The following is a 19,256-nucleotide window of genomic DNA, read 5'->3' as shown; positions in this document are numbered from 1 at the left end:
TGGAGGAAAGTATAGGTGGTCTGATTAGCAAGTTTGCAGACGACACTAAGATTGGTGGAGTAGCAGATATTGAAGGGGACTGTCATAGAATACAGCAGAATATAGATAGACTGGAGAGTTGGGCAGAGAAATGGCAGATGGAGTTCAATCAGGGCAAATGCGAGGTGATGCATTTTGGAAGATCCAATTCAAGAGTGAACTATACAGTAAATGGAAAAGTCCTGGGGAAAATTGATGTACAGAGAGATTTGGGTGTTCAGGTCCATTGTTCCCTGAAGGTGGCAACGCAGGTCAATAGAGTGGTCAAGAAGGCATACGGCATGCTTTCCTTCATCGGACGGGGTATTGAGTACAAGAGTTGGCAGGTCATGTTACAGTTGTATAGGACTTTGGTTCGGCCGCATTTGGAATACTGCGTGCAGTTCTGGTCGCCACATTACCAAAAGGATGTGGATGCTTAGGAGAGGGTGCAGAGGAGGTTCACCAGGATGTTGCCTGGTATGGAGGGCGCTAGCTATGAAGAGAGGTTGAGTAGATTAGGATTATTTTCATTAGAAAGACGGAGGTTGAGGGGGGACCTGATTGAGGTGTACAAAATTATGAGAGGTATAGACAGGGTGGATAGCAAGAAGCTTTTTCCCAGAGTGGGGGATTCAATTACAAGGGGACACGAGTTCAAAGTGAAAGGGGAAAAGTTTAGGGGAGATATGCGTGGAAAGTTCTTTACGCAGAGGGTGGTGGGTGCATGGAACGCATTGCCAGTGGAGGTGATAGACGCGGGCACGATAGCGTCTTTTAAGATGTATCCAGACAGATACATGAATGGGCACGAAGTAAAGAGATACAGACCCTTCGAAAATAGGCGACAGGTTTAGATAGAGGATTTGGATCGGCGTGGGCTTGGAGGGCCGAAGGGCCTGTTCCTGTGCTGTAATTTTCTTTGTTCTTTGTCACAACATATATTTAAATTTTTACCCAGTTACTGATACAACCAATTATGTACTCTTTTTATTTCGGAATAAAATCCACCAACCAGGTTTCTTGAATAAACAACAAAGTTATTCATACGAACTAGGAGCAGGAGTAGGCCGTCCGGCCCCTCGAGCCTGCTCCGCCATTCAATAAGATCATGGCTGATCTTTTCGTGGACTCAGATCCACTTACCCGCGCTCTCACCGTATCCTTTAATTCCTTTATTGTTCAAAAAGATATCTACCTTAGCTTTAAAAACGTTTACTGAAGAAGCGTCAACTACTTCACTGGGCAAGGAATTCCATAGATTAACAACCCTCTGGGTGAAGAAGTTCCTTCTTAATTCAGTCCTAAATCTGTTCCCTCTAATCTTGAGGCTATGCCCTCTTGTCCTAGCTTCACCTGCCAGTGGAAACATCCTCTCTACTTGTATCTTATCTATTCCCTTCATAATTTTATATGTTTCTATAAGATCCCCCCTCATTCTTCTGAATTCCAATGAATATAATCCCAATCTACTCAGTCTCTCCTCATAAGCCAACCCCCTCAACTCCGGAATCAACCTAGTGAACCTCCTCTGCACCCTCTCCAGTGCCAGTACATCCTTTCTCAAGTAAGGAGACCAAAACTGCACACAGTACTCCAGGTGCGGCCTCACCAGTACCTTATACAGCTGCAACATAACCTCTCTGCTTTTAAACTCAATCCCTTTAGCAATGAAGGACAAAATTCCATTTGCCTTCCTAATTACTTGCTAACCAGTCTCTAATTCCCCATCTTTTGTCTACCTCCCTTTTTAAATAGTGGCGTCACATCTGCTGTTTTCCAATCTGCTGGGACTACCCCAGAGTCCAGTGAATTTTGGAAAATTACCGCCAGTGCACCTGCTATTTCTCCCGCCATCTCTTTTAGTACCCAGGGATGCATTCCATCAGGGCCAGGAGACTTATCAATCCGTAGCTCCATTAGCTTGCCCAACACTACCTCTTCCGTAATAATGATTGTTTCCAGGTCCTCACCTACGTTCGTCTCTTTGTCAATTACTGGCATGTTATTAATGTCCTCCACTGTGAAGACCGATACAAAATACCTGTTCAATGCCTCGGCCATTTCATCATATCCCATAACTAAATTCCCCTTCTCATCCTCTGAAGGACCAACGTTTACTTTAGCCACTCTTTTTCGTTTTATATATTTATAGAAACTTTTGCTATCTGTCTTTAGATTCTGTGCTAGTTTTTTCTCATGTTCTATCTTACTTTTCTTTATTGCTCTTTTTGTAGCTTTCTGTTGACCTTTAAAGTTTTCCCAATCTTCTAGTTTCATGCTGTTGTTGGCCACTTTGTATGCCTTCTCTTTCAATTTGATAGCCTCCCTTATTTCCTTAGACACCCATGGCAGATTACCCCTTTTCTTCTAGTCCTTCCTTTTCACTGGAATATACTTTTGCTGAGCACTTTGAAAAATTGCTTTGAAAGTCCTCCACTGCTCGTCAACTGTACCACCATAAAATCTTTGTTTCCAGTCTACTTTAGCCAAGTCCTCCCTCATTCTATTGTCGTCCCCCTTGTTCAAGCGCAGGACCCTGGTATTGGATTTTATCTTCACACTTGCCTTCTGTATTCTAAATTCAACCATACTGTGATCACTCCTTCCAAGAGGATCCCTAACTATGAGGTCATTAATTATTCCTGTCTCATTACACAGGACTAGATCTAGGATAGCTTGCTCCCTCGTCGGTTCCATTACATACTGTTCAAGAAAACTATCACGGATACACTCAACGAACTACTCCTCAATGCTACCCTGACTGAGCTGGTTCGACAATCTACATGTAGATTAAAATCCCCCATGATAATTGCCGTACCATTTTTACAGGCATTAGTTATTTCTTTGTTTATTGCCCGCCCCAATGTGATGTTATTATTTGGTGGCCTATAGACTACGCCTATCAATGACTTTTTCTTCTTAGAGTTTCTAATTTCCATCCAAATGGATTCAACATCATTCTCCATAGAACCTATATCATCTCTCAGCACCGCCCTGATGTCATCCTTGAATATCAGAGCTACACCACCTCCCTTACCTTCCTGTCTGTCCTTCCGAATAGTCTGGTACCCCTGGATATTTAACTCCCAGTCGTGACCAACCTGTAACCATGTCTCCATAATGGCGACCAAATCATATTCATTCGCGATGATTTGTGCCGTTAACTCATCAACCTTGTTACGAATGCTACGAGCATTCAGGTAAAGTGCCTTTATGCTAGCTTTCTTACCCTCATGATTTCCAACATCTCTAATAATAACTCCTGAGTTATCCTTCCTTTCTGCTTCTTTCATAGTCTGCCTTGAACTTAAACCCTCCTACACACATGTTAACCTGCTGCTTACCTTTTTATTTACCATCATACTCCCTGTCGTTTTCCCTTTCCCTTCCCCCCGAGTCACTAGTTTAAAGTCCTAGAGACCACCCTATTTATCCGTTTCGCTAGAACACTGGTTCCAGATCGGTTCAGGTGGAGACCGTCCCATCGGTTCAGATCCCCCCGGTTCCAAAACTGATTCCAATGCCCCATGAAATGGAACCCCTCTTTTCCACACCACTCCCTTAGCCACGTGTTTACTTCCCTAATATTCTTATCCCTAAGCCAATTTGCACCTGGCTCGGGCAGTAATCCAGAGATTATGACCCTCGAGGACCTGTTCCTTAATTTCGTTCCTAGTGCTTTATAATCCCCAAACAGGTCCTCCATCCTAGCCTTGCCTATGCTCTTAGTCCCAACGTGGACCACAACAACTGGATCCTCCCCCTCCCGCTCCAATATCCTTTCAAGCCGCTCAGAGATGTCCTGCACCCTGGCAATACACCATGCGGGACTCCCGATCCGGCTTGCAAAGGATACTATCTATCCCCCTAATTATAGAATCCCCTATAACTACCGCTTGTCTTTTTGCTCCCCCCTCTTGAGTGGCCTTCTGCACCATGGTGCCATGGTCAGTTGGCTCATCCTCCCCGCAACCCTTTTCCTCATCCACACAGGGAGCAAGTATCTCGTACCTGTTGGATAAGGTCAAAGGCTGAGGCTCCTCCACTCCTGAACTCAGGATCCCCCTACCTGCCTCACTTGCAATCACACTCTGTTGTCCCTGATCACTAACTGAACTTGAATTACTTAATGTACCAGGTGTGACTGCCTCCTGAAACAAAACGTCCAGGTAACTCTCCCCCTCCCGGATGTGCCGCAGTGTTTGAAGCTCAGATTCCAGATCATCAACTCTGAGCCGGAGTTCTTCCAGCAACCAACACTTGCTGCAGATGTGGTCCCTGCCGTTCACAATGGGGTCAGCCAGCTCCCACATCATACAGCTACAGCACATCACCTGCCCAGCCATCTCTTCTTAGTTAATTACTTTATTACTTTATATAAATTTATGAGTTAAATACTTTCTGATACTTCTCTGCTATAGTCTTTTTCAAATAACCAATTAATAGATAAATCAAAAAAAGAAAGTAAAAAAAAGAAAGTAAATTTTTAACCAATCACACGATACAGAAGAAATAAAAAAGCTTACCTTATCAACACACCAGAGTCCTTTTTTTTTGGTTAGAGGAGGAGGGCAGGTGGGAGACACTACACGTGTAGTGTCTCGGGTTCAGCCACTGCCCAAATATATAGGTTTTTACTTACCCAGCAGTCCCCTGGTCCGCCGAAACATAAGGTAATTTACTTTAAGCTGAAACAGACCTTCCCAGCTGATAACTCGCTCGCACTATCTCTGCTTCCGAAAAAGCTGCTGCAACAAAAAATTAATTTTTTATAAAACAAGACTTATTCAGTAAAGATGCAGCATTAACACACAGATTGAAATATGAAAGATCCCTTTTAGCATTAGTGCCCCGCCTCTATATCACTCTCTCTCTCTCTCTCTCTCACTCATACACACGCCAGTTAAAGTAAAAAATAAAGAAGTTTTCTCTGCAGAGATCTCTTTATAAAAAGACAAAAAAAAAAAGCTTTGGCCAAATATTTGTTAATTTTTGAAGGAAAAGGAGAAGATATGGAATGATATCAGTTGTCCCTTTATTCTGGTGTCCCAAATACACATTGACGGCTGTCTCTGGGATCTTTCTCGTGCAGTTCTTTTCAGGTGGCGTCAAGGATTAGTCTGGCAGGCCTTCCAGGAGAAATGTGGCATCAGGGATCTCGGCTCATACACTGGATTTACAGGTTTTCTCAGAGAGGTGGAGAAATGTTGAACTGATGTCTTCCCTCTTAGCAGGCTGACCTTCAACTGACTCAAAACAGTATTCAAAATATGAAACCAACTCTTGAGTAACATAAATCTTGACATGTCACTTCTCTGTAAACAACTCCATAGTCAGAAGGCACCTGCTGTTTACTTAGCAGAAGACATGTGACATCCAGTCAATGTTTTTAAACAGAAAGCTCAAGTCTTTCCAATGACCATTTAAAAAAAAGTCCAGCATCTGTGGAATCACTTCATTCCCAAATGAATCCATCTCCACAATCTTCAACCACAAGTCCTCAAAAAAAAATTTCAAAATAGAAGCATTTTCATAACACTATATAGTAGCTTCTGATTTCAGTCCATTTGATAAGATGAGGGATGTTCACACTTTATTGTGATGATTGTAGCTGGAGATGGAGCTTTTGCTAGTGCCTTTGTTTTAGCTCACTTTAGCCACCAACTCTATCCCTCTACCCGGCACTGTCTGAGGTTGAATCAGACTGTTTGCAGCCTTGGTGTCATATTTGACCCTGAGATGAGCTTTTGCCCACATAGCAGTGCCATCACTAAAAATGCCTATTTCCACACCAGTAACCGCCCGACTCCGGTCCTGCTTTAACTCATTTGCTGCAGATCTCTCCATGGTTCTCATCAATGTCTTTGTTACCTCTAGCCTTGGCTATTCCAATGAACTGGTAACTGGTCTCCCATCTTCCATCCTCCATAAACTTAAGCTCATCCAAAACTCTGCTGCCCATATCCTAACTCGCTGCATGTCCCATTCACCCTTCACCCTGTGTTTGATGGCCTACATGGGCATCCAGTTAAGCAACACCTTGCTTTTACAATTCATATCCTTGTTTTCAAATCCCTCCATGCCCTTGCCCCCTCCCTATCTCTCTAAACCTCCTTCAGCCCTACAACGCTCCGAGGTACCTGCACTACTTGTTTCTGGCCTCTGGTCCATCCACGATTTCAATCACTCTACCATTTGCTGCCATGCCTTCAGCTGCTGAGAGGCTAAGGTCTGGAATTGCCTCCCTAAACCTCTCTGCCTCGCTATTTCTCTTTCTTCCTTTAAGATGCTGCCTCTTTGACCAAGCTGCCCAAATATTTACCCATGTGGTTCAGTGTCAAATTTTGTTTGATAATGCTTCTGTGAAGCATCTTGGGTTGTTTTACTATGTTAAAGGTTATATAAATGCTAGTTATTGGTGTAAGGAAGGAAGAAAGAGGATATGGAGGCCATAATAGTAAATGGTTCTCTTGTTGGAATGCATCAGGGAGTTGCGATAGAAAAAGATAATAGAATCAAAGTTAAGGATGTTGGGCTTGCTGCAATCAGGTGAGGAGAGGTCGAAAGGCCTCTGTCCCTCTGCTTGTTTGACCGCTATAGGGTTTATTTCTTTTAAACAGTGAATGTTTACCCCTTTATGCTACGATCATAAAAGAACCAATCGGACACATGTTTTCTTGAGTTTAAACAAGAAAGAGGCTGGTTTACTTTACTTAAAATCGAAACCCATTCTATGTCTTCCAACTGAATTCATGGTCCTCAGGTTCCTGGCTGGTAGAGGTGGCCACCTGTTTCAGGGTTTTCTTGGAGATAGTGATGTAGGTGGTTTTCTACCTGAAGCATCTGTCTGCAACAGTGATAGACTTGGATGTTTTTCAGCCCGCAGACAGGGTTTAAACTTACAGCATTGCCTGGAGAGAGAGAGAGACAGACAGACAGTCAGACCACTTGGATCCTGTGCTGGTTAAAACTCAAAGCTTGTCTGATGTATCCAAAAGGAACTCCAAGTTTTCACACAGATGGAGAGACTGTCACGTGTTTGTCCCATTGTATTCCCTTTTGCACTTTAATGAAATCCAAGTCTAAGAATTCCAATTTGTCTCACGTCTTATTGTTCCAATGTTCATCCTTTGAGTTTCATCTCCACTAGTATTAATGTTCCAAGATGGCTTTGAATGTCTTAATATTGAAGGCAATACCAGGTAGTTCATTCACTGCTCAAGCCATTGTTCTCGATGAGGGCTATCCAGACATGTGTCTCCACCTCAATACCCTAGAATGTGAGGTATTTCAATGCAAATTGCAGTGGCCCTCTTAGCTGCTTTCTTTTTAAAAGTTGAATTTAGGTTTCCAGCTTTCTTTTTTAAAAGTTTAATGTGGGTTTCCAACCGACGAATTAAAAATCATCATTCAGCATAGCACATTCAAGAATAAATGTATGAACATACGAACATACAAATTAGGAGCAGGTGTAGGCTACTCGGCCCCTCAAGCTTGCTCCACCATTCAACAAGATCATGGCTGATCTGATTATAACCTCAAGTCCACATTCCCGCCTACCCTCAATAACCTTTCACTCCCTTGCTTATCAAGAATCTATCTACCTCTGCCTTAAATATATTCAAAGACTTTGCTTCCACTGCCTTTTGAGGAATACAGTTCCAAAGACTCACGACCCTCTGAGAGAAATAATTTCTCCTCATTTCTGTCTTAAATATCTTCACCCTTATTTTTAAACAGTGACCCCTAGTTCTAGATTCTCCGACAAGAGGAAACATCCTTTCCACATCCACCCTGTCAAGACCTCTCAGACACGCTAGAATAACACAAAATTTAGTGAGATAAGGGATTTGACCCAAGTTAACTGGACCTAAAATTAGTAAACTGGGAGCAGCACGGAATCTTCCAATATGTGGTGTATCGAGTACAAATTAAATACATTCTTATAAATGGTGTTGATCAAAGATTTAGCGTTCTATTGATTGATAGGAAGATTAAAAATATACTGAAATTTAAAAGGAACACAAATAATAATGTTAGGGCTACTAATACTAAAGACAATCATGAGAAATATGTGTTCCAGAGACCCAAAGGGAGATTTGAAGCGCTAAAAGGACTCTAAACAAAAGCAAACAAATAATATAAAAGGCTATTATAGGAATATAAGGAGTAAAAGAATAGTTAAATAAATGCTAGACCTGCTTGGGGATGAAGGAGGGAATTTAATAATGGAGGATCATAATATGGAGAAGATATTAAATATTTAACTTTTTTAACAGATGATGTTGGAACTCAGAATGTCGGTGTATTGGGAACAATTGTCAGAGCTTACTGTAGAAAAGGGATTGATTCTGAAAAGAAATAGCTGAACACAGGGTAGATAAATCAACAAACTCTGATGGCACAGCCAAGAGTCTACTGAAAAATATCGAGAGAGGAGTTAGCAGAGGCTCACACGGTACTTCTTCAATTTTTAATTTAATCACTTAAATTTAAGGAAGGTGAAAGTAATTGATGCAACACTGTTATTTAAGAAGGAACAGAAGGATAAACCAGGTAACGATAGACCAGTTAGTCTAACATCAATTGTAATCAAATTCTTAGAATCCATAATTTGAGATAAAAATGGTCAGCATTTAGAAATCTATGAGTTAATTAAAGACTCATTGAAAGCAAGACATAGTTGGATATTTTGAAGAAATAGCTGGTTTGATAGTGTCACGAAAGCATTGTGATGGCAAGTGATGATTTTTTTAATCTACCGGCTGGAAACTTGAATTAAATTTTTAAAAAGGATAAAAGGAACAGATAAAAGGTGACTTTGCGAACAGCTAAGATGGCTGCTGAAATTTGTATCACGATACCCTACATTCCAATGCACTAAGGTGGAGACGAGTTGTCTGCCATTCCCCTCCAAAACAATGACCTGGGGAATTTTGAGTGAATTACCTGTCCTGCTCCCATTAACAAGACATTAAGGCAATCATCTGGGGCATTAAACTGGTGGAGATGAACCACTCACACTTAATCACTTGAACAATGGGACCCTGGTTGAGAGAAGGAAATTCCTAAACATGGTCTGATTACGTTGCAAGAGGGAATGCACACTGATAGCCATCATGTTGAATCACTGGGTGACAATCATGTGACATCTGTGTGTTTCTCTGCAACAACAGAGACAAAAAACTAGACCAGAGAAGACCCAAATGGGGTCTCTCATCCCTCTCTCTCTCTCCAGTCCTCGGACTATTTCCACTAAAAAAAAAGTTGAGGAGATTTAATTGATGTTTTTAAAATTACAAAGGGCTTTAATTGAGTGAATAGGAAAGACTATTTTCTTTGGTTGGACATTAAGTGACAAAGGGGCACAAACGGGATTTAAAATTGTCCCTAAGAAAGTAAGATGAATAGTTAAGAGCAATTTCTTTATTGGAGTATGGAATGCTTCACCAGAGGGATTGGCTGAGGCAGAGAATATTACATCTTCTGATAAATATTTGAAGCAGAAGAAATTGCAGCTTTATAGGATGAGAGCAGGGCAATGAGATTCAGTTTGGCTTGCTCTAACATATAGCTGGCACAGACTCAATGGGCCAAATTACCTCTTCTGTGCTGTTAACTTCTGTGTTTTTAAATAAGGAGAACAATAGCAACTTTTATTTATATAGCACCTTTAATGTAATAAAACTTCCCAAGGAGATTATCAAACAAAATATGACACTGAGCCACATAAGGAAATATTAGAGCAGATGTTCAAAAGTTTGGTCAATGAGGTAGGTTTTAAGAAATGTTTTAAAGGAGGAAAATGAGGTAGAGGGGCAGAAAAGTTTAGGAAAGGAATTCCAGATCTTCGGGCTTAGGCTCAAGAGGCCAGAATTAGAGGAGTGTAGATATTTCAGAGTGTTGTAGGACTGGAGGAGATTGCAGAGCTGGGGATGAGATTTTCATTACACGGAAACAGGAGCCTGATCAGGTTTTGGGTCAGAAAGCAGCCTCTGGTGGAAAACTGATTCAGATTCCAGATTTTCAAATGGGTAAACTCTTAATTAGTTTCAAGATGGCTTTCCTGTCCACTTAGAGGCAGTGGGGCCGGGAATGGAGTTGGGTCAGATGAAGTGTGGGGCTCGTGTAGAGACCCCGTGGCAGCCATCCCTGAGGCTGCAGGTTGTGCTGAAGAATAAATTTGCATTTTGTGCCAAAGCCTTCCACTGCAACAGAGGGAAGTGAGATGTCATGGGGAGTTGGAGGCCTGGCACTAGGGGCATGGCAGACCCTCGCTTCATCGATGATGATCTGGGTTTAATGCTGGAGGCCTTGAGGGAGAGGAGGGAGGGCCTTTTCCCAGAATGTGGCAGGAGGAAGCCACCTCGTCGTGCAGCAGGGGCACCTCCCTGTTTAGTGTTATCTCCATCCAACCGCTCTTCCTCCTCCTTGCTTGCTTCCTGCTTCTCCCCCAATGAGCTGTCTCCTTCCAGGGCCTCACTGTCCTCACCTCTCTGGAGGGCCATGTTATGGAGACCATTGCAAGAGGGTATAGGAGGGTGCCACCTGACCGGTCCAGGCACAGGAAGCGCTACTTCAGAAGCTCAATTGTTGGCCTGCTGAGCAGCTGGCATTGCTTGTATCACCTATGTGCCTCTGTCTGGGGCTCCCGTAGAGGAGTCAGTAGTTATCTCTTCAAGGGATTTCCTTTGCCCCCTTGGATCCATCCATGCACTTTGGGGATGGAGTGAAGATCTGAGGCAGCCTGGACTGGTGACGGATGAAGGAGTTATGGCAGCTGCCAGGAAAGCGAGCGCGCACATGGAGGAAGTTCTTGTTGTGGTGGCAGACCAGTTAAATGTTGAAGGGGTGGAAGCCCTTCCTGTTGATAGATCTTACTGGCCAGGCACTGGGTGCCTTGATGGCCACATGGGCACAATTGATGATGCCCTGCACCTGGGGGAATTCAGCAATGGAGGAGAAACCCAATGCCCTCTGTGCCTACACAAGCTCATCTGTGTCAAAGTGGATGTAGTCCCCCACCCTGCTGAATATGGCATGACTTGCTTGATGGCGTGATGCGCTACAACTACAAGATGCCACTAAGCTCTGCAGCTGATCCCTGGAACGACCCAGTTGCATAGAAATTCAGGGCAATGGTGACCTTGATGGCTGCAGGTAAGGGACTGCCATGGGGGCCGTGAGGCCTCAGGTCACTGTGGATCAGAGCACAAATGTCTGAGTCCCTCCTACAGCACTGGCGACCTGTCATTTGCAGGTAGCTGACTCTTGAGCGGTAGACCTGATGTCTAGGGTGGCGCCTTCTTCCTCTTGCAGCACCAAACCCCCCCACTGTGCTCCTCTGGCCCCCTGCTGTCCAGGAGGTTTCATTTGCTGAAGTTCATCCTGGCCAATCTGTCCAATATCAAAGTCGCCTGTTTCCATCTGGACTCCCTCAGCTGGGCTTTGGGCATTCACCAGGCCTTCATCTGCCAACCCCAGATGCCCCAGTGATGCCAGCAGGTTCATGTCACTGTCCGGATTCCTACCACTGACCACTGAGAGAAGCAAGTCTTACAGCTCCAGCAATAGGTTCTCTGTGACACTTTTGGAGAAGCTGAGCTTTATTTTGGGCTTCTGCACTTTGTAAATCTGCCCTTCCCAGAGCCGCCTTGGCCCCCCATGGTGTTCATGACATGTACACCCTGCCGTGTTTCAGAAATGACATTTTCCCCGTTCCCTTCCTCTGAAAAACTGCTGCTGACAAGCTTGTTAATGAGCTCCTTAATGAGCTCAACAGGCACTTAATTGGAGACATGTGGGTTCGCCATTCCCTCCCTCCAGGCATCCCTTTAAAAATGGCTTCATGTTCCGGAGGCCAGGGACCCAGTGCTGACCTCTGACAATGCAATCTTCAAATCATGCATGCACCTGTTCCTGCCCCCAGTGGGCTTTAAATATCTGGCCCAGGGAGTGGCGAGGCCATGGAGTGATTTGAAAACAAAGATGAAAATGTTAAAATCGAGGCATTGCTTAACTGAAAGCCAGTATAGGTCAGCCTGTACAGGAGTGGTGGATGAATAGGACGGTGGGAGTTTCGACAGAATAACATTGCGTGAAGACTGGAGTCTGTTTGTGTGAATTTAGGCAAATGTACTATTGCATTTTTTCTTGAGACGTTTAATGTCACAATTACGTTTTCTGCAATGTTCAGAAAATAATTGTGCAATTGTTCAGAAAAGAACAAAAAAAATGAACTTCAGTGTGTTAAATAATTTACCACTTTTTTATCAGAACTCAAAACCAAGTTAATGGCGGGCAATGATTCTTCTGTATGAGAAGAATAAGGAACTATTTTACTGAAGATAATTAGTGTTCATTGTATGATATAAGAAGTGAGCTTCTCTTCACCTTTGACTGGGGATTCTGTTATTTAACGTTTGTCAATAAAACTACTTGTTAACAGATTGATTCTTCCCCATCTAACTGCTTTGCTGTTACTGTTCTCATCTACCTGCAGCATAACTCCTACTATTTTAATGGACTGAAAGCAAATCAAGATAATCATGACCTAATCTCAAGGTGTTAGTTTGTAAAGGATAAGATGTAAAACAAAATATATGCAGTTAAAAGGGGATCGTGTAATGTATTTGGTCTTGAAGATGTGATCTTTATGAGTATGGCAGAACACTTCAATGTGGAGAGTAAGGGTATAAATGAAAGATCCTGTGCAAAGGTAAGTTGCTATTGTGGTGACAGTCGAGTGATCACTGAGATGTAACTACCCTCCATTTGAGTTTTGTTACTCATTGTTTATGATGTCTGTCAGCTTCAAAGGGCACTGTCCTGTCTCTTAAGCAGTTCACTGTGTTTGCCTAAATACAGAGGAGGCTGCAATATCACAACAAAATGGCATTGGTGGAAGACTTCTACTGTGCAGAATGAAATCTGAAATCTCTTCTTTTTAAATGGGTTTATGACTTCACTAAACATAGCACTCCCCCGCTTTGTTTCCCTTTTTAAAAAAAGAAAACTAATTATAGTTTTATCTGAGATTATACCTGAAACAACAGGGGCTACAAATGTTTGCAAGGCAGCGGGGATAGTGGTTGTTCCACTGGGCAGAGAAAATTGTCCCATTACAAACCCTTCTCTTATTTGTGCTCTGATGTCACATCAAGGGTCAACTTGCAACACTTGGATATTTTTTCTCTTTCAAGTCATTTTTCTCTATGTATGATCTATTGCTAGATGTCTTTGGCAGCAAAACAGTCCCCTTCACAAATCAAGGGTCAACTTAAAACACAATCTCTCTTAGTCATCACTTTCTATGTTCGATGTATTTTTCAGTGCCTTTGGCAGAAAAATAGGCCCCATCACAAATCAAGGGACAATGTACAAAATCAGATTCTCTCTCTCACTCTCTCTCTCCCACACCCTCCCTCCCTCTCTCCTCAATCGTCTCTCTGTATCTCTGATATATTATTAGGTGGCACACCACTGATTTTGCCCAGTGATGAGAGCAAAAGCAGAGTTTGTTGGAACAGTTTATAAACAAAGAACAAAGATAATTACAGCACAGGAACAGGCCCTTCGGCCCTCCAAGCCTGCGCCGATCCAGATCCTCTCTCTAAACATGTCGCCTATTTTCTAAGGTTCTGTATCTCTTTTCTTCCTGCCCATTCATGTATCTGTCTAGATACATCTTAAAAGACTCCATCGTGCCCGCATCTACCACCTCCGCTGGCAATGCGTTCCAGGTGCCCACCACCCTCTGCGTAAAGAACTTTCCACGCATATCCCCCCTAAACTTTTCCCCTTTCACTTTGAACTCGTGTCCTCTAGTAATTGAAACCCCCACTGTGGGAAAAAGCCTCTTGCTATCCACCCTGTCTATACCTCTCATGATTTTGTACACCTCAATCAGGTCCCCCCTCAACCTCCGTCTTTCTAATGAAAATAATCCTAATCTGCTCAACCTCTCTTCATAGCTAGCGCCCTCCATACCAGGCAACATCCTGGTGAACCTCCTCTGCACCCTCTCCAAAGCATCCACATCCTTTTGATAATGTGGCGACCAGAACTGTACGCAGTATTCCAAATGTGGCCGAACCAAATTCCTATACAACTGTAACATGACCTGCCAACTCTTGTACTCAATGCCCCGTCCGATGAAGGAAAGCATGCCGTATGCCTTCTTGACCACTCTATTTACCTGCGTTGCCACCTTCAGGGAACAGTGGACCTGAACACCCAAATCTCTCTGCACATCAATTTTCCCCAGGACTTTTCCATTTACTGTATAGTTCACTCTTGAATTGGATCTTCCAAAATGCATCACCTCGCATTTACCCTGATTGAACTCCATCTGCCATTTCTCTGCCCAACTCTCCAATCTATCTATATTCTGCTGTATTCTCTGACAGTCCCCTTCACTATCTGCTACTCCACCAATCTTAGTGTCGTCTGCAAACTTGCTAATCAGTCCACCTATACTTTCCTCCAAATCATTAATGTATATCACAAACAACAGTGGTCCCAGCACGGATCCCTGTGGAACACCACTGGTCACACGTCTCCATTTTGAGAAACTCCCTTCTACTGCTACTCTCTGTCTCCTGTTGCCCAGCCAGTTCTTTATCCATCTAGCTAGTACACCTTGGACCCCAAGCGCCTTCACTTTCTCCATCAGCCTGCCATGGGGAACCTTATCAAACGCCTTACTGAAGTCCATGTATATGACATCGACAGCCCTTCCCTCATCAATCAACTTTGTCACTTCCTCAAAGAATTCTATTAAGTTGGTAAGACATGACCTTCCCTGCACAAAACCATGTTGCCTATCACTGATGAGCCCATTTTCTTCCAAATGGGAATAGATCCTATCCCTCAGTATCTTCTCCAGCAGCTTCCCTACCACTGACGTCAGGCTCACCGGTCTATAATTACCTGGATTATCCCTGCTACCCTTCTTAAACAAGGGGACAACATTAGCAATTCTCCAGTCCTCCGGGACCTCACCCGTGTTTAAGGATGCTGCAAAGATATCTGTTAAGGCCCCAGCTATTTCCTCTCTCGCTTCCCTCAGTAACCTGGGATAGATCCTATCCGGACCTGGGGACTTGTCCACCTTAATGCCCTTTAGAATACCCAACACTTCCTCCCTCCTTATGCCGACTTGACCTAGAGTAATCAAACATCTGTTCCTAACCTCAACATCCGTCATGTCCCTCTCCTCGGTGAATACCGATGCAAAGTATTCGTTTAGAATCTCACCCATTTTCTCTGAGTCCAAGCATAACATTCCTCCTTTGTCCTTTAGTGGGCCAATCCTTTCTCTAGTTACCCTCTTTCTCCTTATATACTAAGCTCATTTGGAAAACTGCAGCAATGCGCCATTTTAAATGAATAATGAGTTGTTCTATGATGAGAGGTTGAGTAGATTGGGCCCATACTCTCTGGAGTCGAGAAGAATTTGAGGTGATCCCATTAAAACTTATCAGATTCTGAGGGAGCTTGACAGTGTAGATGCTGAAAGGCTGTTTCCCCAAGCTGAAGAGTCTAGAACGAGGGGGTACAGTCTCAAAATAAGGGGGCGACCATATAAAACTAGGATTAGGAGGATTTTCTTCACTCAGCGGGTTGTGAATCTCATAATGCTCTAGCCAAGGGAATGCTCAGACATTGAATATATCTAAGGCTGAGATAGGTAGATTTTTGGATTCTAGGGGAATCAAAGGATATGGGAATTGGGCAGGAAAGTGAAGTGTCAGGCAAACCCCCCACGTGCCAAGACTGAGGCGTACATTATTTCACCCATGAACATTAAAACTTAAAATTGCAAGCTCCTGACTGGAAAGACATTTGCATAGTAACCAACAGTGTTGGAACAATGGGGACCCAGTCGTTGCTTTCCCAATACACAGAAGAAATGGTCAGACCAGTTTTGGTCTCATGACTGACTGACTGTTGGAGGTTTTGAATTTGAACTTCCAACAGAGGATTTGAATTTAGAAAGCCCTCTGCTCCCAGTTGGAACAGAACCTCCTCTCCAGTCCTACCTGCCTCCATCTCTTTCCCACGGAACTGAAAACACGTGAACCTCAAAGAGAGAAAAGTCTCCTACGTGAACAGGGTTTAAGAAGAACTCTGGGCCACTATGAACAGCAAGACTACTTACCATCAAGTGAACTCGAAGCACAGTAAACAAGAAACTCCTCTGATATTGCCTCAAACCCCTCTTTCCTCTCTTCTTTTCTGTCCCTGTGCATGTGTGTATCACGTGTGCATACTAGCGTGGGTGCGCGTATATCCGTAGCATTAACCGTATTAGAGTTTAAGTTTAATTTTTAATAAAATTTCATCTTCTTTAAACCTCAGAAAACCTGTCTGAATTGGTTTCTTTGTCTTATAATTGGGAAACTGTGAACAAGGGGGAGCTCTAAACACAGTGTGTTTAACATTAAACGCTGTTACAATAAGACCAGGTGAAGACAGTAAAAGAGCCCAAGACAACTTTCTCACCTGGTTGTAACAGGAGTTAAAGTCAAAGATTAGCCATGATCTTATTGAATGGGGGAGAAAGCATGAGGGACTGTATGGCCGACTCCTGCTCCTATTTCTTAGCTTCTGATGTTCTTAAATCAGAACCATACACCAAATAGAAATGTGGGTTTTTTTGTTCCCGTTGTGAAACAAATTGAGAAAAGGAAAGTTGATGCAGAAGAGGCTAGGAAGTGAAATCCCTCCTTTAAAGGAAAATGGGAAAATGCAGGAATGCCTGTTTTTTTTATAATTAATTACCTAAGGATGAAATCAAAGGAACATATGGTTTTGGAATTCACATGATCTGAGAATGCATTTTTTGTTATTGAATCATAAACAATCATGATATGTAATATTTTTAAACAAGCACTTCCATTTCGGTGTTGTAATGTTACCATACAGTATACAGGCTCTCTCTGAATCTAATCTTTTTCTGTGCAAGCAGTATAACATTAGCAATTGCCCTTTATCACATTCCAGTACCTTATCTGTATAAGGTCACCATAACAACACGCACATGCCCTCTTCCAAGTCGCCTTTGGTATTTACAATGGAATATTAAGGGTGATTGTCCAACTCCAAAACACTGTTTTGCCGCAACCAATCTTTTATTTGTGTAACTGATATAAAGTTGGAGATGATATTGCAGTACATAGCTGTGATGATATCAGATTCCAGCCTTTGGCAGAAAAATCATCCCCATCGCAATAATTCTCTTAAGTATGCTGTGATGTTAAGGTGATCAACCTGCGACACTCAGATGCACACTCTTTCTCTCTCTCTCTTCTCAGTCAACTTTCTCTATGTCTGATGTGTGATTAGATGGCTGAGGGACCAATTTTAAATTTTAGTGGTGGTGGCAAATAGCTGGATTAACTGCCCATCATACACGCCTCTTCCCTAATTTTCCTTCCTATTTTCAGTCCAAACATTCTGAACTGCCTTCAAAATTATCTCTTCGTGTACCTGGCAAAATGTTATATTTCCTGTGCTCCTCTTGAGTGAAAGGGTGCACACTCCATATCAAGCAGGTCGAAACTCCACCTGTGTAGTGCCCGCAGGAGCTTCATTTCGAGATGTTTAAACACGATGTTGGGTTTCTCTATGCGCTTGACACTTGGCTGACCACGAGAGAGGTGATGCTTTCCTGAATTCTGTTCTCATTGTACACTTTTAAAAATATTTAAATCAGTTTCCCTGAAAATAAGCTTAACATTTTTTTTTCTTAACGCTAGCAAGAATGGGATTGTGCAGGTAAATTAGACAAGCACTCCAAGCTGTGTATTGACTGGCTGGTCTACCCACACCTATCCATAGTGAAGACTTTAATTTAAAGCAATGTGCCTTCTTGTTTAAATTTCAAGACTGCAGGCTATTCTTTTATGAAAAATAAAATATCTTAACAAGAGGCTTGTGCCCTTCTCTGAGGGGAATTCGAATAACAAGACTGCCAGCCTGCTTACCAGGCAAAATCCATACAAAATCTCTCAGCGCAGAACAGTCCTCATCAACCCAGGCATGACACAAGGAAAAGCAAAGAGATATTCAAGGGCCCCCTTGGGATTGCCAAGCAAAAGGTGGTAGAGATTTTCTGAGGGATTTTTGATTCTCCCCAATTCTGCCTCAGAGAACTTTGAACTCCACAGCAATTCAGAATAATTGTTGCCCTGATGCATTTGTTTGTGGAAAAAAAAAAGCAGAGAATTCATTAAACATGACTCTTGCTGGAATTGTACTACAATGTTTAGCCTGATCAGCAATTGATTGCAGTCAGCAAAACTGAAACAATACTGTTAATTTTAAGGTGATTTTAATATGTTTGATATATTTTTAAATGCATTCGCTTAGATAGTGTACTGCACTAGCTATTGTAACATATCTCACCTCTGGGACCTGCATTCAAATCGAGCCTAGACTGATGAGATGAAAATCACCTCTCTGCCAACTACAGAGGATTTGAAGTGAAATGACTTCTGGAAAATCTCAAGCCAATTCCCTGGTGGGAATGAGTCCACAGCACTGACTGTAATCTGACACTAATTGTTGTTAAATTCTCAGTCTGATTCAGAGAGAGAAGGATGGCTTGTGTTGGAAATGCAAGTGTTGCAGTGGAGTGGTCAGAGGATGCTGTTCGGAGGTTGGGATGAAGAAATGCTGTTGATGCAGATCAGAGGTAGCTTTCCTTTGCACCTGACCTGAGGGTGCTTGATGATGACACTGGGTTGAGAATCTGAAAATATTTCATTTCCAGTGCAGAAATCGTTTACAAAAGCAATATACAGTGGATGCTGGAAATCTAAAACCAAAACAGAAAATGCTGGAAATTCTCGGCAGCGTCTGTGGAGAGAAAAACAGAGTTAACGTTTCAGGTCATGAAACGTTAACTCTGTTTTTCTCTCCAGAAATGGTTGGCCTTGGTGAGCACCAGTTCATCCCCCAACCCACACCCACTGCCCCGCCCTAAAATATCTGAAACTAAATCATGACAAAAACTTTTGCAAGCTATTATTTTTTGCAAAATAAAACAAGAAACAATAAGTACGGTACCATAGTAACTGGACTAGCAATCCAGCAGCTTGACTAATGATCTGAAGACCTGACTTCAAATTTCAAATAAAAACAAAAAGTGCTGGAAATACTCAGCAGGTCTGCTAGCATCTGTGAAGAGAGAAGCAGAGTTACCCTTTCATCAGAACTGGCAAAGGTTA

Source organism: Heterodontus francisci, chromosome 12 (assembly GCF_036365525.1).
Source record: "Heterodontus francisci isolate sHetFra1 chromosome 12, sHetFra1.hap1, whole genome shotgun sequence".
In the NCBI taxonomy this organism is placed as follows: Eukaryota; Metazoa; Chordata; class Chondrichthyes; order Heterodontiformes; family Heterodontidae; genus Heterodontus; species Heterodontus francisci.
Note: the sequence above shows the minus strand (reverse complement) of the source record.